The sequence below is a fragment of the Trachemys scripta genome, chromosome 7 (genome assembly GCF_013100865.1).
Source record: "Trachemys scripta elegans isolate TJP31775 chromosome 7, CAS_Tse_1.0, whole genome shotgun sequence".
NCBI classification, from domain to species: domain Eukaryota; kingdom Metazoa; phylum Chordata; order Testudines; family Emydidae; genus Trachemys; species Trachemys scripta.
In genome coordinates this window covers 45,549,318-45,565,190 of record NC_048304.1, presented here as the reverse complement: position 1 = coordinate 45,565,190, position 15,873 = coordinate 45,549,318, and the positions used below count along the sequence as shown (strand labels likewise).

At 44.0% G+C, this 15,873-nt stretch overlaps 1 long non-coding RNA gene across 7 annotated transcripts in view; it reads right to left on the bottom strand.

Moving 5' to 3' along the window:
• Positions 1-15,873, bottom strand: part of LOC117879905 — an 80,477-nt gene that overhangs the window by 20,226 nt on the left and 44,378 nt on the right. For 4 of the 7 annotated variants that reach the window (XR_004646415.1, XR_004646416.1, XR_004646417.1 and 1 more), the window contains one exon: positions 10,329-10,414. The exons of 1 other annotated variant lie outside the window; for it this stretch is intronic. This is a non-coding gene — a long non-coding RNA (uncharacterized LOC117879905). Of the gene's footprint in view, positions 1-1,454; positions 1,821-2,209; positions 4,029-10,328; positions 10,415-15,873 lie in introns of those variants that run through there. 2 more of the 7 variants (XR_004646420.1, XR_004646418.1) reach the window with 2 other exon arrangements.

The window sequence follows — 15,873 nt, the reverse complement described above, 5'->3', positions numbered from 1 at the left end:
ATATATACCTGCCTCTGGAGATTTCCTCCACTTGCATCTGAAGAAGTGAGGTTCTTACCCACGAAAGCTTATGCTCCCAGTACTTCTGTTAGTCTCAAAGGTGCCACAGGACCCTCTGTTGCTTTTTACAGATTCAGACTAACACGGCTACCCCTCTGATACTTAAGGTTTATAGGTGGCTTTAAAGATCACACAATGAATTGTAGAAGCGATAGTCAAGATCTCATGGCCAAAGGGAGAGCATGGGAATACTCAGCCCTAACCCAGCACTGTACAGATCTGACATGTTTTAGGCAAAGGCTGTTTTTTCTATCCCTCTCCCACTTTCATTCTCTCCTTTCACTGTTTCTTTTTTCTTTCTTTGTTTATCACTCTCTGTACCATTTTCTCATTCTCTGGAAAGCAGTATCTCCTTCCCTCTTATTCTTTGCAGCCTTCCAGTCCTGTCTCTCAATTCTCTCCCTATGTGTACAATACCTCCTCAATTGCCCCATGTTTCATTCTCATCCCATCTTGCTTACCTCTGCCCTGGGATCTTCACCTTCTTCTATTTCCCCAGCCCTCTTTTCTTCTGGCCTTAACACATATGCACCCATCAGTGGAAAATGACTCATACATTTTAAATTAAGTTGAATAACAAGACAGCCATTTGCTTGACATCAGATGTACCTACAGAAAGATAGTGTCTGGACTGTAAAGAAGTATCTTTTCCCTTTTTTGCTGATTTCGCTTTCTTCTAAATGTTTCCGTAGAGCTCTCTTCTCCTTCACAGTATGGCCACAGGGCGGGACAGCACAATGCTTGGTCCAGCCAGCTACAGAGAGTCAGGGAGCTGTTTTTCGCCACCAAGATTGCCTTTACTACAACTCAGAGATTCTGTTTCCCTCTCACAGCTTAGTCTTCATCCTCTCCTGATTCTATTCAAGGCCTGTGTGTACCACAATCCTGCAGCCACAAAATTTGCCATCCAATCCACCCCCTCCCACAGAACTATGCGCCCAGATTTAAGCATTTATTAAAACAAAAGTGTTACTAGCCCCTATGGCTGAGAAGAAAATCTCAAAAACCATGAGCTAAGCGTAATCTGATGCAATGCTGTTTGTCTGAGTTTGCAGAGAGCCTGAAACAACAGAGTTGTAAACTGCAGTGTTCACACTGAAACTTAAATATGACAATGTAAATGCCAGTGGTAAATATCTCACTGTTGATGGTTTAAACAACCAGCTCATGTGTTCATCTCACAATCCCAAACTATGTCCCCAGGTGCCAAAAGCCCCAAATGTACCCTATCCAGCTGCCAAAACATCTGGATTGCCCCCCTTCCTTGATGGCAATATGGTCTGAGTCACATCAATGAGGGAAAGGTTTCAAAAGACAAGAATAAAATATGTGGGGCAGAGAAAACATAGTGAAAATGGAATGGGAGGCAGAGGGGTAATAGGTCCGTGACTTACAGTGTTGAAAGATGCCCAGAGCTGATGCCTTTAAGAGCCAGACTGGAGTGTCTCCTCCATGAGGATCCTCTGGTATAGATTCTCAAATGAGACTTGGAAGCCCTGAGCTAGTGCCTATTTGGGGAGACTGTAGGGGGCTCTAACAGTGTGATGATGAATGACCTAGCACAGCCTGTGTGCAGCATTCTTTCCCCTTTCTCCGTCAGACTGTGGCAATATAATGTAATGAGCTCTAAGAAATATGTCCTATCAGTCAGCCCCCGCTATGCCATCAGCTTTCTGCAGAACAACCTGTCCCTCCCCTCTTCTCCCCATAGTCATTTTAGCCAATAGCTGGAATCTTCCAGGAAATCAGACAAGACAAGAGCCGAGTCACTCCTCTGCCAGCTGCCCAATCACACAGAAGGATGAGGAGATTTTTAAGAGGAAACTTCAAAAAAAAACTTTTTTGAAAAAAAAAAAAGCTGCTCTTTGCTTTTTCTCAGGACCTGGCTTCTGTGTAGCATGACACACACAAAAAAACAACCACTTGGATGACGCCATCCAAATGAAAACCAGGCAGAAGTAAGATGGGGGACAGGGTTGTGCAAAGCTCTGAATTAGGATTGGAACATGCACAGCCCAAAGTGCATGTCAGAACACGAGTTAAAGGCTTGCTTCAAGAACCCAAGAGAAATCCAGTCCCCTCCCCTGTCATGCTCCTGTATCAGACACAGACTGACTACAGAGCTTTTACTTCTACGGAAGATACATACCAGGCGTGTTCGTCATAAGATCCTTTAATGCTCTGCCAGGTATGGCTGAGGTTAGCTTAAATGAGGTATTTTACACACAGTGCCACCTAGTGGCTGAACAGTACAATACAGTTTCACATTCCATTACATCTCTCCATTTAAGTTCTACATTCCTACCATTTACAATATTTACACTATCACACTGTCTTTGAAGTTCAGGATATATCAGTCTGTTAAGTGTCTCTGAATTGTACTTGTTTTCCAATTAAACAACCCAAACACACAACCACTTAGCCATCTGGCTGTCCATTAGTTGCAATGACTGGCTGTGGTTGGTCCCGAATCCTTGAGTCTTCTTCTTCTGTTCTCCATCCACCATCTGTAGAGTTTGCTCTGTTCATTGTTCTCTCTGAGGAACAAACTGTAGATGTCAATGGTTTCTGTTTAACTCTCCACCATCAATCACATATGATCTGGGCACTGAATTCTTTTTCTTTGCGACAGCTGGAGTTGTCCACACCTTTTCTCCACCCAATTTGATATGAACATAGTCACTAGGTTCTAGACCCAGCAGTTCTCTAACTGAATGAAATCTGTTGCAAAAGCATTCATAAGCTCTTTAAGCCTTTTTATCCAATTTGGCAACTCTCTTCGTGTCTGGCCACTTTGGAGCTGGATTCTTTTCCAAAGTTGGAACAGTAGTTCTGAGTTGTCTTCCCATCAGGAGTTGTGCTGGGTTATGCCCAGTAGCTGCTGTTGGTGTTGATCTGTAACTCAGAAGAGCAAGGAATGGATTTTCCTGTTGTAGGATTTTCTTGGCTGTCTGTATAGCTCTCTCAGCCTCTCCATTTGCTTGTGGATAATGTGGGCTGTTAGTAATATGATCAAAATCTTATTTTGTTTGGAATGACAAATTCTGCTGCAATGAATTGTGGTCCATTGCCCACCACTAGCTGTTATGGAATAATGAAGCGTACTTCAGTTTCTCGGTAACACTGTGACATGTTATGTCTTTCAAGCACATTATTTCTATATACCTGGAAAAATAGTCCACGACGACCAGGTAATGATGATCTCTGAATTTGCATAAATCTGCAGCTAGTCTCTTTAAACATCTCTCTGGTAGAGGTGTTATTATTAAAGTTTCTTTGTGTTGTGTTGGTCTGTTAGTTCTGCAGTGTTCACATACAGATACTTTATTCTTTATATTTTTGCTGATTCCTAGCTACTACACTAACTAGTTGGTCCATTAGCAGCATTTAGTTAATCCTTGATGTCCTTCATGAATGAGGTTTAGGATTTCTCCTCTCATTTTGTTTGGAATTAAGATGCAATTGCCTTTAATTGTAAATCCATTTTGATTCACTTAATTGTCCACGCATTGCAAAGCACTCTCTTGTCACTTCCTCATTGTCCTTTAGATAGTTGGGCCAGCTGGCTCTAATGTAACTTAGAACTTCCTAAAGTAGCGAGTCTGTCAAGGTTGTTTTCTATAGCTGGTGTAGTCTCTTTTCTGACACTGGTCTGTATGCATCCAGAGCATCCATGTAAGCCTTTATGTAATCTTCAAGCTCACAGGTAGATGAGTGTGATGCTGGGCTCCATGACAGAGTGTCTGCTACTACCAGATTTTTCCCAGGATCATATTTAGCAAAATTTAAATCACATTAACCCAAACAATAGATGTTATCATCTCAGTGGTGCTTGATTCAAGTCTTTTCCATTGTTGAGGGTTAAAAACGGTTAGTAGTCTATCATCAGTATAAACCAGGGATTCTCAAACTGGGGGTTGGGAACTCTCAGGGGGTCGTGAAGTTATTACATGGGGGGTCGTGAGCTGTCAGCCTCCACCCCAAACCCTGCTTTGCCTCCAGCATTTTTAATGGTGTTAAATATATTTAAAAGTGTTTTTAATTTATAAGGGGGGTCGCACTCAGAGGCTTTCTATGTGAAAGGGGTCATCAGTACAAAAGTTTGAGAACCACTGGTATAAATGAATCCAATCCACACAGATATCTGTAATGTATGCCCATACGCTTGCCAGGCACTCCTTTTCAGTCTGTGCATATCGTTTTTCTGCTTCTGTGAGTATGTGAAAGCAAAATGCAATTGGCTTCCACTCAGAGACATGTTGTTGCAACAATACACCCCCTGCTATGGCCTATAGCTGCTTGCACTTACATTGACCATGGTGGGTTTGTTCACAACATAATACTTAAGAGCTGGAGTTGCTGAGATAATTTCACTTACCCTTTTGAAGGCAATGTCTTGATTTGGCCCCCACACCCAAGATGTGTGGGACTTTAACCATTCATTCAATGGTTTTGTCACCATAGAAAGGTCTTGTGGGTATTGACCAAGGTAATTTACCATCCCCAGGATGTGTCTCAATTCTGGTACAACAGTTGGTGCATTCAATTCTCAAATTGCTTTTACTTTTTCAGGGCTGGTACTGATTCCATCTTTGTTTATTGTCTGTCCCAAAAAGTCGCTTTGGGGTAGGTGGAAAATGCATTTTTCCTGGTTTAGCTTCAGTCTACACTGACTGATTAGTCTTAGGACTTTGTTGATGGTTTTGTTATGTTTTTCCATCGAAGATCCATATAGCAAAATATCATCCATGAAAACTACAATTCCATTTGTGTCTGATAACAGTTCTGCCTTCATTCTTTGGAAAATGTCACGTGCACTGGTAATCCCAAATGGTGATCTTTGAAAGCAAACTCTCCCAAACGGTGTGATAAAGCACTAAACTGACTGCATTTCTTTGGCTAAAGGAATTTCTCAGAATCCACTTGAGGCATCCAGCTTGGAAAATACTGTAGCTCCTTTCACTTTGGGGAGGAAGTCGTCCAGTGTTGGGAGGATATAGCTTTCTCTCAAAACTGCTTCATTAAGTCTTTTAAGATCCACATAGATTTGTATTTTCCCATTTGTCTTTATAACTGGTACCATTGTGGCACTCTATGCTATTGGCAGAGATTTTCTCGATTATAACAATCCATTCCATTCTCTTTAACTCAGTTTTTCTGCTTTATTAAGTACTGGGATTGAAGTCCTGTGAGGTATATGTACATTATATGATTCAGCATTGCCTCTTTAGGTTATTTGTACTGGATCTCCTTTCAAAAGTTCAATATCACTGAATATTTCATTGAGTTCTTCCACCTTTCTCACTAAGCCCATCATGGCTGCCACACTGTGTCTGAGAAGTCTGTTGTTTTAATCATAGAATTATAGAATATCAGGGTTGGAAGGGACCTGAGGAGGTCATCTAGTCCAGGGGTTCTCAAACTGGGGGTCAGGACCCCTCAGGGGGTTGCGAGGTTATTACATGGGGAGTCATAAGCTATCAGCCTCCACCGCAAACCCCACTACACGGCCAGAATTTATAATGGTGTTAAATATATTAAAAAGTGTTTTTAATTTATAAGGGGGGGGTCGCACTCAGAGGCTTGCTATCTGAAAGGGATCACCAGTACAAAAGTTTGAGAACCACTGATCTAGTCTAACCCCCTGCTCAAAGCAGGACCAATCCCCAACTAAATCATCCCAGACAGGGCTTTGTCAAGCCTGACCTTAAAAACCTCTAAGAAAGGAGATTCCACCACCTCCCTAGGTAACCCATTCCAGTGCTTTACCACCTTCCTAATTTTTTTCCTAATATCCAACTGAAACCTTCCCCGCCCTCCCCGCCGCAACTTGAGACCATTACTCCTTGTTCTGTCATCTGCTGAGAACAGTCTAGATCTATCCTCTTTGGAACCCCCTTTCAGGTAGTTGAAAACAGCTATCAAATCCCCCCTCATTCTTCTCTTTTGCAGACTAAATAATCCCAGTTCCCTCAGCCTCTCCTCATAAGCCCCCTAATAATTTTTGTTGCCTTTGCTGGACTCTTTCCAATTTTTCCACATCCTTCTTGTCCTGTGGGACCCATAACTGGACACAGTACTCCAGATGAGGCCTCACCAATGCCAAATAGAGGGGAATGATCATGTCCCTTGATCTGCTGACAATGCTCCTACTTATACAGCCCAAAATGCTGTTAGCCTTCTTGGCAACAAGGGCACACTGTTGACTCATATCCAGCTTCTCATCCACTGTAACCCCTAGGTCCTTCTCTGCTGAACTGCTGCCTAGCCACTCGGTCCTTAGTCTGTAGCAGTGCATGGGATTCTTCCATCCTAAGTGCAGGACTCTGTGCGCCTTGTTGAACCTTATCAGATTTCTTTTGGCCCAATCCTCTAATTTGTCTAGGTCCCTCTGTATCCTATCTCTACCCTCCAGCATATCTACCATTCCTCCCAGTTTAGCGTCATCTGCAAACTTGCTGAGGCTGCAATCCACACCATCCTCCAGATCATTAATGAAAATACTGAACAAAACCGACCCCAGAACTGACCCTTGGGACACTCCGCTTGATACCAGCTGCCAACTAGACATGGAGCCATTGATCACTACCCATTGAGCCCAATGATCTAGCCAGCTTTCTATCCACCTTATAGTCCATTCCTCCAGCCCATACTTCTTTAACTTGCTGACAAGAATACTGTGGGAGACCATATCGAAAGCTTTGCTAAAGTCAAGGAATAACACGTCCACTGCTTTCCCCTCATCCACAGAGCCAGTTATCTCATCATAGAAGGCAATTAGGTTAGTCAGGCATGACTTGCCCTTGGTGAATCCATGCTGACTGTTCATGATCACTTTCCTCTCCTTAAAGTGCTTCAAAATTGATTTCTTGAGGACTTGCTCTATGATTTTTCCAGGGACTGAGGTGAGGCTAACTGGTCTGTAGTTCCCCGGATCCTCCTCCTTTCCTTTTTTAAAGATGGGCACTACATTAGCCTTTTTCCAGTCATCCGGGACCTCCCCCGATTGCCATGAGTTTTCAAAGATCCTTTGATCATGTACACTCTGAATGCATAGCTTTTGCAAGTTGTTTCTGTGATGAACTGGCCCACACAGTTCAGGATACGTCCAGGGCTAGTCAGAGCTGTATTAGGTGACTTCAGCTCTAGGAGGGGTTGATGATTATTGTAAGTCCTGTTTGAGATGACTGTTAAATTTGCTCCTGAGCCAATTTTAAAGTCAATAATCTTGCCATGAGTATTCAGTTTCACTCTCCAGGCAGGCTCTGTGTCATTGCAAGTGACAGATCGCAGAAAAAATGGCTCTTGATTGTCTGTAATATGAGTCAACTTCCTGACTGCTTCAGTGCAGCAAACAGCTGAAAAATGTCCATATTTCATTCATTTATTACACTGTGTATCTCTGGCTGAACATGCATCATCTCTGGGGGCATGACCTCTTCCATACCTTGTGCATGTAGGGTGAAATTTGTCCCTATTAGTCTGGGCAGTCTCTCTTCTTGCCTCAGGGATTTTATGATAATGTCTTTTAACACTCAAATATCTGTTTATAGCATCTAAGCTAGTTTCAGGTTTTTCAAGTTGCTCCTGCCTTTTGTTCTGTTGTTTGACTAATTCAGACTGCTTTTCTTTCTGTACTTCTGTGGCTAGGATTAAGTCTGACTTCAATTGTAACTGCTGTGAAAGATTTTTATATGTTAACCCAATAACTAGCCTGTCTCTTATATTTTCATAATTTGCATTCCCAAAAATCACAGTTTTCAGCCAATGTATGCAGAGCTCTTATAAACATTCAATATTTCCCCTGGTTCTTGAATTCTCTGGTGAAAACATGCTTTTTCACAGACCAAATTTCTCTGAGGTACAAAGCATGCATCAAACACAACCAAAACCCTTTCAAAGTCATCTTTGTGACTGTCTTCTGTAAAGTCAAAGAATTCAAAGATATGCACCATATATTTCCAGTTTCTTTGTGGAGCTTATTTGCAATGTGAAACCTTGAAATCTTGCTTCCAGTATGTTCATTGAGAAAGTTTGTCAATGCTGAAATTCTCTGGATCACTGAAGAATGGCATGCTGATGAGATCCGGCAACCTTTGTTGCTTTGTTCCTCCTGTTTGCAACCTTTGTTGCTGTTTTCCTTCTGTTTCTCTTCTTAGTTTACTTCTGACACCATGCCATGCTCTTGTATCAGATACAGACTGGCTACAGAGCTTACTTCTGAGGGAGATATGCATCAGATGTGTTTATCATAAGATTCTTTAGTGCTCTGCTAGGTGTGGCTGAGGTTAGTTTAAATAAGGTATTTTACACACAGCACTATCCAGTGGCCAAATACAGTTATACAGTAAATACTATACAGTTTAGCATTCCAATCTACTTGAAGAGTTGTAGAACTCCCAGTCAAGAGCCTGATTGGCCTATGCTTTTAAAATATGTACACTCCATAAACTTACCTTAAATTCAGCCCTGACACTGGCACCAGAACCCTTTCCCTTGGGGCAAGAGGAGAAGGTGCCTCTAAACAAAGAAGGCCTGATTCTGATCCCACCAGAGTGAATGTGGAGTGACTCCACTGAAGACAATGGTGTAAATCCAATGCAAGTGAGAGCAGAAACAGGTCCAATATTTTTAAGGGAGGCATTTGGCTCTAAAGGGGCTATAGGTCCCTAAATATGCCACCTGTTCCTTATGGCCCATATGGGTGTAGGTAGCACTGTGGCTCATGCTCCACTGAAACTATTAAAAGACAGAACCTATTTTCAGCATTTCTCATTGGTGGTATACATGTTCATGTGAAGGCAGCAGTAGAGAACTACTATGATTCTTTAAGGTTAGGGAAGTTAGATAAAAGCTAGTGAGAAAATGCTTAATTATAGCGGTATGAGCAGTGCTGCTACCATGCACAGTGCTGTGTGTGTAGATCTCTATCTAGAGATGGTGTTGTCTGCTGCTGAGAGCAAGGGCTTGTGGATTATGACTCCTGGAATGTATTTATAGATTCTAAGGCCAGAAGTAATCAGTGTGATCATCTATTCTAGTCTGTCCCACTGCATAATATGGGCCATAAAAATTCCCTGAATTACCTCCTGTTTGAACTAGATCAGATCTTTTAGAAGACCATCCAATTCTGATTTAAAAATTGCCAGTGATGGAGAATCCACCACAACCCTTGGTAAATTGTACCAATGGTTAATCTGTTAATATATGCACTTTACGTCTGGTCCAAATTTATCTAGCTTCAACTTCCAGTCATCGGATCTTGTTATATCTTTGTCTACTAAATTAAATAGCCCAATAGCAAATATTTGTTCCCCAAGTAGGCACTTGTAGATTGAGATCAAGTCACCCCTTATATGCTTCTGTTTGTTAAGATAAACAGATTGCACTCCTTGAGTTTATCGTTAGTTTTAAGACATCTTTTCCAATCCTTTAATCATTTCCCATGGCTCTTCTCTAACCCTCTCCAATTTGTCAATATCTTTTTTGAATTGTGGACACCAGAACTGGACACAGTATTCCAACAGCATTCCAACCAGTGCCAAAAACAGAGGTAAAAGAACCTCTCTACTACTCCTACTCATTTACGCATCTAGGATTGCATTAACCCTTTTGACCTCAGCATTACACTGGGAGCTCATGTTTAACTGATTATCCCCCATGATTCCCAAATCTTTTTCAGAGTCACTACTTCCCAGAATAATTCAACCCCCCACATCCCATCCTGTAAGTGTGGCCTGCATTCTTTGTTCCTAGATGTCTGACTTCACATTTAGCTGTATTCAAATTCATATTGTTTGTCTGCACCCAGTTAATCAAGTATCTGATCGCTCTGTATCAGTGACCTGTCCTCTTTCTTATTTACCACTCCCCCAATTTTTGCGTAATCTGCAAACTTCATCAATGATGATTTTATGTTTTCTTCCAGATCATCCATAAAAATGTTAAATAGCATAGGATCAAGAACCTATCCCTGTGGGACCCCACTAGAAACACATTTATTTGATGAGTCTCCATTTACAGTTATATTTTGAGATCAGTTAGCCAGCTTTTAATCAATTTTCTGCCATGTTTATTTTATATCTTTCTAGCTTTTTAATCAAGATGTAATCCACTATGAAGTCTAATGCTTTACAGAAGTCTAAGTGTATTACCTCAACACCATTATCTTTTATCAACCAAATTTGTAATTTCATTAAAAAAAGGTATTTTGAAAATATTTTCCCTTATAATGTGTTATAGCAGTTAAGAATGGCTGAGAGACCTACCCTTAATTCACAGAGTAAGCCTTTCCAGAGTCAGTCACAATGTTCTCACTGATGAAGGTTCCACCGCCTCTTTGGTCCTATATGGACTAAAATAGTAATCTCACATTACTAATCTAAAAAGCAGTAACAGTCAAACAGGATGGAACTGGTGAGTTCTCATGGCAAGGGAAACTCAAGATCAGAGTACAAAATAGAATACATGACAGGACAGTATATTCATCACCATTCCAAGAATACTAGGGAGAGTGGGCCAAACTAATACCTACTTCTACTAATTTCAATACATAAATTCAGCCAATGGCAGTGCTCAGCCCAGAACATTTATCTTGTCAAATATATCACCAGCATCAATCCAGTATGTATTCTATTTGCTACCCAAGATCCATAAACCTGGAAATCCTGGACGCCCCATCATCTCAGGCATTGACACCCTAACATCAGGCTTGTCTGGTTATGTAGACTCTCTCCTCAGACCCTACACTACCAGCACTCCTAGCTATCTTCGAGACACCACTGACTTCCTGAGGAAACTACAATCCATCGGTGATCTTCCAGAAAACACCATCCTGGCCACTATGGACGTAGAAGCCCTCTACACCAACATTCCACACAAAGATGGACTACAAGCTATCAAGAACAGTATCCCCGATAATGTCACAGCTAACCTGGTGACTGAACTCTGTGACTTTGTCCTCACCCACAACTATTTCACATTTGGGGACAATATATACCTTCAAGTCAGCGGCACTGCTATGGGTACCCGCATGGCCCCACAATATGCCAACATTTTTATGGCTGACTTAGAACAACGCTTCCTTAGCTCTCGTCCCCTAACGCCCCTACTCTACTTGCGCTACATTGATGACATCTTCATCATCTGGACCCATGGAAAAGAAGCCCTTGAGGAATTCCACCATGATTTCAATAATTTCCATCCCACCATCAACCTCAGCCTAGATCAATCCACACAAGCGGTCCATTTCCTGGACACTACTGTGCTAATAAGCGATGGTCACATAAATACCACCCTATACTGGAAACCTACTGACCGCTACACTTACCTACATGCCTCCAGCTTCCATCCAGGACACACCACACTGTCCATTGTCTACAGCCAAGCTCTAAGATATAACCGCATTTGCTCTAATCCCTCAGATAGAGACAAGCACCTACAAGATCTCTATCAAGCATTCTTAAAACTACAATACCCACCTGCTGAAGTGAAAAAACAGATTGACAGAGCCAGACGAGTACCCAGAAGTCGCCTCCTACAAGACAGGGCCAACAAAGAAAATAACAGAACACCACTAGCTGTCACCTTCAGCCCCCAACTAAAACCTCTCCAGCGCATCATCAGAGAACTACAACCTATCCTGAAAAATGATCCTTTACTCTCACAGATCTTGGGAGACAGACCTGTCCTCGCTTACAGACAACCCCCCAACCTAAAGCAAATACTCACCAGTAACCACACATCACTGAACAAAAACACTGACCCAGGAACCTATCCTTGTAACAAAGCCCGATGTCAACTCTGTTCACATATCTATTCAAGTGACATCATCATAGGGCCTAATCACATCAGCCATACCATCAGGGGCTCGTTCACCTGCACATCTACCAATGTGATATATGCTATCATGTGCCAGCAATGCCCCTCTGCTATGTACATTGGCCAAACCGGACAGTCTCTACGCAAAAGAATTAATGGACACAAATCTGACATCAGGAATCATAATACTCAAAAACCAGTGGGAGAACACTTTAACCTGTCTGGTCATTCTATGACAGATCTGTGGGTGGCTATCTTAAAACAGAAAAACTTCAAAAACAGACTCCAACGAGAGACTGCTGAGCTGGAATTGATATGCAAACTAGACACAATCAACTCAGGATTAAATAAGGACTGGGAATGGCTGAGCCATTACAAACATTGAATCTATCTCCCCTTGTAAGTATTCTCACACTTGCTTCTTATCAAACTGTCTGTACTGAGCTACCTTGATTATCACTTCAAAAGTTTTTTTCTCTTACTTAATTGGCCTCTCAGAGTTGGTAAGACAACTCCCACCTGTTCATGCTCTCTGTATGTGTGTATATATTTCTCCTCAATTTATGTTTCACTCTATATGCATCCGAAGAAGTGGGTTGTAGCTCACGAAAGCTTATGCTCTAATAAATTTGTTAGTCTCTAAGGTGCCACAAGTACTCCTGTTCTTTTTCCAGTATGTATGTTTCATTAAAAATGGTGCAGCCATTTGTCCAATATAACTTCTCGGTTTTGCTCTGTGCTAGAACATAGGTTAGGAACATTTTACATCCTTACAGTACAGCTAGCAGTGCGTCCCCACTGGGTACTTTGAATATCTATCCTTAGAATTAAAAAAAAAAAAATTTTTTTTACCTCAACAAATATTGCTGAGTCCATGACATTGGCCAATCAGAGCCACCACTGGGAGTTCTCTAACTATTCAAATAGACAGGCAAGTTCATCTATGGTTAGGGGACACTTCCTTTCAATAATGCCGATGGCAATTTTATGGATTTTTTTGACCGTGTCATATCAGCTATTTAAGGGCAAACATTAAGTAAATAAATGAAAAATGCACTTGTTTTTCCTCCTGGCCCAAAATCAAAAGGCAGGAAATTCCCAGGGAAGAACAACCTTAGCTTGCTCCCCTTTACCTATATACAGCACTGGACTGGGTAAACATGTGAGGAGGGTCTGCATACTATCTTTATTCTATACTTAGAATCAACAAAGTGAATTGAGGACAGGGTAGCAGTGAGTGAACAACAGACTCCGGGTTTAACCTTAAATATCCTGGCTTCCATGCAGCCATGCAGAAAAGACGGTTACTCACCGTTGTAACTGTTGTTCTTCGAGATGTGTTGCTCATATCCATTCCATTAGGTGTGCGCGCGCCGCGTGCACGATCGTCGGAAGATTTTCTACCCTAGCAACACCGGCGGGTCGGCTGTGGAGCCCCCTAGAGTGGCGCCTTCATGGCGCTGAATATATACCCCAGCCGACCCGGCGCCCCCTCAGTTCCTTCTTGCCGGCTACTCCGACAGTGGGGATGGGGGGCGGGTTTGGAATGGATATGAGCAACACATCTCGAAGAACAACAGTTACAACGGTGAGTAACCGTCTTTTCTTCTTCGAGTGCTTGCTCATATCCATTCCATTAGGTGACTCCCAAGCCCAACTTAGGTGGTGGGGTCGGAGTGAGACATTGCTGTGTGCAAAACCGCTGATCCGAATGCAGCATCGTCCCTGGACTGCTGCACTAGTGCATAGTGAGCTGTAAACGTGTGGACTGATGACCAAACCGCCGCTCTACAAATGTCCTGTATCGGAACATGTGCCAGGAAAGCAGTCGAGGAGGCTTGGGCCCTCGTGGAGTGAGCGGTGAGGTGCGGTGCTGAGACACCTGCCAGGTCATAGCAAGTCCGGATGCAAGACGTAATCCAGGAGGATAGGCGTTGTGAGGAGACCGGTGAGCCTTTCATTCGGTCGGCCACTGCAACGAAGAGTTGCGTCGTCTTTCTAAAGTGCTTTGTGCGGTCAATATAGAAGGCCAGGGCCCTTCGTACGTCCAGGGAATGCAAACGTTGATCCTGGCGAGTGGCATGTGGTTTAGGATGAAAGACCGGGAGAAATATGTCCTGGTTGATATGAAAAGGAGAAACCACCTTAGGGAGAAAGGCAGGATGTGGACGAAGCTGCACTTTATCCTTATGAAAAACTGTGTAAGGGGGCTCAGAGGTAAGCGCCCTGAGTTCAGAAACGCGCCTTGCTGAGGTGATGGCTACGAGGAAAGCTGTCTTCCAGGATAGGTACAGAAGTGAACAGGTGGCCAGTGGCTCGAATGGAGGACCTGTGAGCTTGGAGAGAACCAGGTTGAGGTCCCACGTCGGGACGGGCTGACGTTGTTGAGGGTACGTCCGGTCTAAGCCCTTGAGGAATCTAACGACCATCGGGTTAGAGAATACCGAGGACGCGAGTTCCCCTGGGTGAAAGGCCGATATAGCGGCCAGGTGAACTCTAATTGAAGATATCGCCAACCCCTGTTGTTTTAGAGAGAGGAGATAGTCCAAAATGAGAGGAATGGGTGCCTGCAACGGGGATGTGGCCCGTTGTTCGCACCAACAGGAGAACCGCTTCCACTTGGCCAGGTACGTGGTCCGTGTTGAGGGCTTCCTACTGCTCAGCAGAATCTGTTGTACAGAGTGCGAGCATTGCTGCTCTGCCTGGGTGAACCATGGAGCAGCCACGCCGTGAGGTGGAGTGATTGCAGGTCGGGGTGACGCAACCGGCCGTGGTCCTGAGAGATGAGATCCGGACACAACGGAAGCGGGATCGGTGTCTGAACCGAGAGTTCCAACAGTGTGGAGTACCAATGTTGTCTCGGCCACGCTGGAGAGATCAGAATTACCTGTGCCTGGTCTCTGCGCAGTTTGAGCAGAACCTTGTGGACCAGAGGAAACGGAGGGAATGCATAAAACAGGTGGTCTTTCCAGGGAAGTAGAAAGGCATCCGAGAGGGAGCCCGGAGCTCGACCTTGTAGGGAGCAGAATACATGGCACTTCCTGTTGTCTCGAGATGCAAACAGGTCTATCTGGGGAAACCCCCACCTCTGGAAGATGGAATGTATGATGTCCGGACGGATAGACCACTCGTGCGTCTGGAAGGACCTGCTGAGTCGGTCCGCTAGAGTGTTCTGGACTCCAGGGAGGAACGATGCCGTGAGATGGATTGAGTGGGCGATGCAGAAGTCCCACAGGCGAGTGGCCTCTTGGCATAGAATTGACGAACGTGCTCCTCCTTGCTTGTTGATGTAAAACATGGCCGTGATGTTGTCGATGAGAACTAACACACAGCGGCCACGTAGGAGATTGAGGAATGCCTGGCACGCCAGGCGCACCGCCATCAGTTCCCGAACATTGATGTGCAGGGCTAACTGGGGTGCAGTCCACAGGCCCTGGGTATGATGTTCGTTGAGATGGGCACCCCAACCCAGAGATGACGCGTCTGTGACCAGGTGCAGAGAGGGTTGTGGGGCGTGAAATGGCATCCCCTCGCAGACTACATTGTGATCTAGCCACCAGGTGAGGGAGGCCAGGACCGAGTTCGGGACCGTGACCACCATGTTCAGGCTGTCCCGATGTGGACGGTATATTGATGACACCCAGGTTTGAAGCGGGCGAAGCCGAAGTCTGGCATGCCTGGTTACGTACGTGCAGGAAGCCATGTGACCCAGCAGGGTCAGGCACGACCTCACCGTGGTAGTTGGGAAGGCCTTGAGCCCTTGAATGAGGTTCGTGATGGTGCCAAAGCGGTTGTCTGGCAGGATGGCTTGTGCACGTCTGGAGTCTAGAACTGCGCCGATGAATTCTATTCTCTGGGTAGGCTCTAGAGTGGATTTGTCCTTGTTGAGTAGGATGCCCAACTCGTTGAATGTGTGCACTATTCTGTGGACATGAGCTTGAACTTGCTCCTTGGTGCGACCGCGCACCAGCCAGTCGTCTAGGTACGGGAACA